Source organism: Zootoca vivipara, chromosome 6 (genome assembly GCF_965207765.1).
Source record: "Zootoca vivipara chromosome 6, rZooViv2.hap1.1, whole genome shotgun sequence".
Lineage (NCBI taxonomy): Eukaryota > Metazoa > Chordata > Lepidosauria > Squamata > Lacertidae > Zootoca > Zootoca vivipara.
In genome coordinates, this window is record NC_142589.1 from 12,300,109 (window position 1) to 12,306,657 (window position 6,549).

Genomic DNA, 6,549 nt, shown 5'->3' on the forward strand with positions numbered 1-6,549 from the left:
CGGTGGTTAACCCTTCTCAGACTGCCAGCAGAGCGGGCTGGAGTCGGATATAGACGGTTAGGTTCAATGCCTATGCCAATACCTCTCTACATCCGTAATCAATAAAGTTGTGGCCTTTAACGCCCATTAACCTTATGCAATTTGTCCAGTGTCCTTATTTACTCTGGGAGGGATCGGGGTATCGCCACACAATACACATATATATTTGCAAAACAAAAAAACAAAAACACAGACTTATGACCAGACACATGAATCTGACAGGGAATAAAAATAGGCTGATCTTTCCATCCCTAATTTGGGCAGTACATGGCCTATGGATCAGTGAAGCCAGGATGGGAGATGGAATAGGATTCACTGTAAAATCTTTTAATGCAGCACCTGTAGTATATAGTGGGGAACCTTTTGTTGGACTTTGGTATTGTTGGACTGCAACCCCCACCAGCCATAATCACTGGCTCTTGCTGATGGAAGCTGTAGTTTGGCAACATCTGGCGAGCCAATGATTCCCCACCTCTCGTATATAGGATACTAACCATTTTGAACCGGTGAAGTGCAAACCTGAGCAGCAGAATAAAGACATGTGAAACTGAGCGAGCAGGAAGCAGAAAAGGGTGTGAGTCCTCGACTGTGGGTAGTTTAAATAGCCCAAGCCACACACCCTGACTGACCGGATTGGTTGGCCCAAGGGATGACGCGGCCAAGGACTCCCAATGGTGCAGGGGCTATCCCGTCCCGTGCACACGAATCAGGCTTGTGACCAGCCCACAATGTCATCCCTCTGAGAACTGGAAATGGCTTTTTCAACCAAGGTTGGCTCCTAAAATGCTTAAAATCCATCGTAAGATCCTGGATAAGAGATATAGTGAAGGAGTTGTGGTTGGCAGAGGAGATGGTACCAGTGTTTGCAGCTCACAATTTTTGTTGCTCCTCTTCTTCTTTTCTTTCTTCTCCTTCCAGTCTGAGTTGCCCTTGCTATAGTCTACTTGGCTAGTTCATTCCTTTTATTTGTTTTTATTAAGTCTTGTACACTAGTCCAGTACACCAGGTTCACATGATCACCGGCTTGGATAAGATTAGCATTCTTTCTGCATACCCTGTTTTACTTTATTTATTTATTGGAAAGAGTGGGTGGTGAATGAGCTGTGGGAACAAAGTGACCCAAACAATCATCTAGTCCAACCCCAAGCACCGAAGCAAGATCCTGCTTGTCCAAATGTTCCTCACATAAAACTAATGATTACTTTGGTTAAGCAATATCACATAGAACAGAAGGAACATACTGTATCTGGTGTGCTGTTCAAGATAAGGGATATAATCAAGGATTTGCTTGCAGTGGAATATCATAGTGATTAGCGTGTCAGGCTCAGTCCTGTGCTGGGGATGTGCGGATGCAAATCCTCATTCAGCCATGAAGCCCTCACTTGGACCAGTCACTGTCTCTCACTCAGCCTCATCTTCCTCACAGGGTTGAGGATTAAGCAGTGTGGGAAGAACCACAGACATTACCCTGAGCTCCTGGGAGTAAGGATAGGATATGAATAAAATTAATCAGTGTAGAGTTTTATATTGGGCATGGAATTTCATGTACGGAGAATCTCAGTACCACTGTTTTTTAAAGCAAGTTTTCAGCCCTAATGGATTCCAATGTGGACTTGAAAATGTGTGGCCAATGTTTCCTGAAGCCTCAGAAATGAGGGCAGTGGCTGAAGAGAAGATTTTGTGAACAAAGTTTAGTGCCGGCCCTTCCATTAGACTAAGTAAGGCATTTGCCTCGGGCAGCAGGTCCTGAGACGGAGGCAGGGAAGCAGCAACAAGGTGTTGGGAGGACAGAGTTGTGCATGCCCTGTGAACTTGTTGCACCCAGGTGTGACTGAAGACACTGTTCCATCCCTGCTGCTGAAGATTCAATGGCTGGTCTGAATGGGAAGTGGATGCCAGTCATGACACAGATGGAGCGCTAGTGAAGGTTGCTGAAGTTATTTTCCCCTCCCCTTGAAGAGCAGAGCACAATTAGTACATGTAAAGAAGCACTGAAGTGCTAAATGCAATCAGTTTGAATAATATCAAAAGCCAGAGAATTCAGCTTTTTGTGGTATAAAATTTACATCATGCCAGTGCAGAATTCAACCGTATACATATATATATATATATATATATATATATATATATATATATATAGTGCATAATCTGGAACTGGAAACAATAAGCTGAATATCTATAATAGAACCAAAATACAGTCGTCTTTTTGCTCCATTTTTCTGGGCTCTTTAATTACATTCCCTCTGGGTTCCATCCTTCCTCTTGACATACATTCATCCTCCTCCCTTCCCTCAAAAAAGTACTTGTCCAGGCTCAATCTGTCCCCTACATATGTCCTCTGTGGCCCCGCCACATTATTCTTTATAATATAAAGTGACAAAGCTGAGGCTACCATGTACGGAAACGGCAAATAAAACTCCCCCTTTCCCAGAGGACACCTGGAAATGGTAGAAAATGAAAGGTACTCACTGACTGTTGTGGAGAAGAAGGGAGCGAGGGCTGGAATCCAGATGTTTGGAAGGCTTTGGATCCAGATGTCAGCTGAAATATTTAACGTGAACATTCTCGTTGTAGAAAGAGGAATCTTGCCGGTGGGCCCACCAGCCCTCTTTTTACTGCATTCCCAGGCTCTGCAGACTCTCTAAACTTCCTTGCATTTCAAAGAGAATTGGCACAATCGGTGCACACTGCTCTAGAATGGCTTTAAAAGACAGCAGTCCCAGCCCCCAAAATCCAGGGCACGAAAGCACCACCACCCCTCAGTGAATCCGTTCTCTGAACTCTGGAAAGCCAGAACTCTTCATACTCCTCATCTGCCTTTGCTCATTTCTTTTTGTTTTAAACCATTTATTTAAATGATAACAGAAAGCGGCACCACACACACACACACACACACACACTTTTGAGGATGGGCAACTTACTTTTTCAAAAGGCTCAGGGTACTCAATGGAGAGGAATACCTGACTTCTCCCGCCACCCATCTCCTCCACCTCCATCCAGCATCAAAAGCACTCCTCTCCACATAACTTTCCTCTTCTTACCTTTAATTGGCGGTGGCAGAAGCACCAGCAGAGGCACTGGCAAACTCAATTACTATATGTAAAATCAGGCTGTTATCTAGTGACTTACCTTGTAGACTTGTTGCAACGATGATGATGATGGCGATGAAGAACCGATAATATTGAACAGCTGCAGAATGGAATGGAGAGTACGGGGTGTGTGTGCATTTTTGTTATTATCTCTGCCTTTATTTCTGCCTTGCTGACACCCTATTTACCTGCAAAAGCTGGTCACATCATTTCCATAATGTATTTGCACTTTTTCAAGGCACTATTTCACATACATCAAAAGACAGTTTATTGATAAAGTTAATAAATAAACAAAAAGGTTGCTTCTGTTTTTGATACTGTTTGTGTTGCTTCTGCTTTTGATACTGTTTGTGTCTGCAAAAGTTTGGGGACAAATTCATGGCTTCATTTCCTGTCAGAGTGTGCCCCGTAACTCATTGCTGAAATCTTTTCATACCAGAAACATTTCAGCTTATTTTATCTTTTTGGTTCCACTTTTTGTTGCGCTGTAGTGGAAGAGTGCCCCTTTAGACAGCAATAATGTGGCAACATCAGGGAAGCATCACAGAACAGCTAAGAAAGCTGAATGATGTGTGGATGGTCCAGTATAAATCCACCATTAATGCAGTATCATCATGCCAATGGTGTTTTGCCAAGTACACCCACAAACACTTGTTTTTCCATTAAAGATAAATAAATAAATGAGGTGCTGTTACTCATATCTTGATAAAACTGCTGTGAGTACCAGTCACATCACATACATGCACATAAAAAATGCCAGTGGAAAAAAAATCTCCCACCAGTCTAGGGCCATTTCCGAGTATCTTGCTGGATACCCATCATATCCTAAGTATTATGAATAATTTATCACAGATTAAATTAATAAATAAAAGGCATCATGCATTTCCTAAATAAAAGGATACACCAAGAACAATCCCATTTGCTTCTCTTCTCCTGTAAGGTCTTTGGCGCTTTCACAGCAGCTCTCCCTTTCTCACCATCTCTCCTTCCCTCATCCCACGCCAAGTAATGAGAAGGGCAGCCGCTAAAATGCTGCGGAGACCCTTGCAAGTCTCTCATTCCATCATTTCCCCTAATACCTTTTTGATTATCTTAGTGGCCAACATTTATATTAAGGCTCCTCCAGCTTGCTACCTCCATATACTTTACGGTGGTTGTGTTGTGCTGTGTGTGTGTTGCTTTTTTGTTTTTGCATTTGCATTTTCTTTTTAAGATAAAAAATGACTGCTGATGTTTATGCCCCTGTAATACATTATGTATTATTTTGTTTTAAGCACTGTCTTTTGCAGGCTGACAGTAACAATAAAATGTGAGGATGGGATTCTTAATACAGACAGAGTAATGCTCACCGTGAATGCCACCCCTATCATTTCCCCTCCCCTTTCTGCTCTCCTAAGCACTTTTTGAAAGGCTCCCTTTTATAATCCAAATAAAATTAGAGCAAATACATCGATTTACTGGAAAAGAGGTATGTGTGTTTTCCCTACTCCCCTCCCCCATGTTAACTGGGTTGGGGAAGTTACTTCCCCCTCTTTAAGCCTTGGGTGGATTCTTTTTTTTTTTAAGTTGCAGAATACTAAACATTTTTGCCACCTTTGACCAAAACGTCCCCGTATGTATGAAATTCGTACCAATGATATGAATTTGAAAGGATCAAAATGTTTCATTTTACGTCCATAGTGATTCTCACAACAGCCCAGTATGATTCCCACCTTGGTGTTTATTCAGAACTCCAAAATGCAGCCAGCCTCCCAGTCATAGCTAGAGAAGGGAACAATTCTATCCAGTTCACATTTCAAGGAAACCTACACAATTCACGCTTTCCAAAACAATAGGCAGACACAAACATAGCCATACTTCTGAATTCGCTCTTCTCCGCATTTTTCCAGACAATTTCTCTTTTTAAAAAAGGCAATGTGTAAAAAAAATGCATACATTGGTGAAAATGACATCCCAAAATGCTTTATATCAGGGAAAACAGCTTTGCAAAATTGTGCAGATTTTGTATGTCATGCAAAAATGTGCATATTAGGATAAATACGCTATAAAATGCCGCTGAATTTTCATGAGGACCTTTGGGGGGGGGGAATTGCAAACTGATGTGGAAAACTGAACGTGAGTTGGGGAAAAATTAGAAACTGAGAGAAATGGAAACCAGCATCCTCACCCATGCCTACTTTGAGCACATTTATTCCAGGAGAGTTATTCCTCCCCCCCCAAAAAAAAACCCCACCCCTGACTCCCACCTCTTTGGCTGACTCTTCCCTGATTTTGTCACTTGCAGGCGCCTGCCTGTACTTCCACTTAAAAGCCATGAAGGATCTGATTCCGTTGAGGCTGCTTATTCTCTGTGTAATTTGGAAGCTTTCAGAATCTGGTCGCTGTGCTTTGGGGATTTTAAATTTCCGGGATATTCACTTAGTTAAGGAATGGAATAAAGTCTCGTCACACTGATTTAATGAGAGAGAGAAAAGAGACAAGGTTGAAATGGCAGAAATTAGGAGTGGGGTAGCGAGGGGGAAGCAATTTTCTTCGTAACACTCATGTTAAAATATTGATACAGGCACTTGGGCAGGGGAGAGAATTAAGTGGTCGGGCTTGCTTTGAAAATATAGTGGGGTTGATGAATTTTCTGTGGTGAAGGAACCACCAAGTCAGGGAACTTCTGCTGAAGAATTCACTCCAACCTTGAGTGATATGGAAGATAGCAAGGGGTTTTTTGTGGGTTTTTTACAGGGATAGTGGCTGAAATCTGAAATGGGCTCCTTTCCAAATCAGGCAGGGCTGCTGAGAAGGAGTAAGAAGCTACTCTCTGCTTCCCAGAAACCTCTCCTGACCTCCTTGGTTCACCATTCTCAAGACCAATGGGATCTGGAATACATCTGACTCATTCACTGGAGCATCCACATCCTGGGTGCATCCAGAAATTTGAATATTCTGAATATGCAGGCAGAGGCGTCTTTCCCATAGGGCTTAGTGGCTCGTTCCGCCAGGGCACCAGCCTCACAGGGGCGCTCCAGCAAGTGGGGGAGCTGTGCGGCTTTGCCAGCGGCCTTCCCTTTCCCTGCACGCCGCCAGATGGTTGGCGGGGCGCAACGAGCCACTAAGCACTATGGCTCCTCCTCTGCCTCCGCCTCCTCACCCTCAGCTGCAGAAATCCCCTTTTAAATAGATGTTTTAAAAGCCTCCACTCCAGTATCATAGAAGCTGCTTCTGCCAGCAAAAGGCCTCTTCTCATGCTTAATCCAGCCAACTCTAAACTTCATACAACACTCTTTTAAAGCCAAATATAAGACAGAGATTGGGGGGGGAGGCATTTCACATCAAAATTTGGCCTTTGCCAAATGAATTCCATAGGCACGTGTTTCAGCATTTGTTCAAGGGGAAGGGACTATGAAATAGAGTGAAGATGCCTATTCAG

The 6,549-nt window shown here is 43.1% G+C and overlaps 1 long non-coding RNA gene across 1 annotated transcript; it reads right to left on the reverse strand.

Moving 5' to 3' along the window:
* Positions 1–250: 250 nt before the first annotated feature.
* Positions 251–3,056, reverse strand: LOC148685254 (uncharacterized). Its single transcript, XR_015950368.1, has 3 exons — positions 2,961–3,056; positions 2,509–2,580; positions 251–1,991 (listed from the first exon to the last, which is right to left on the reverse strand). It is a non-coding gene; the product is annotated as an uncharacterized LOC148685254 (long non-coding RNA).
* Positions 3,057–6,549: the final 3,493 nt, after the last annotated feature.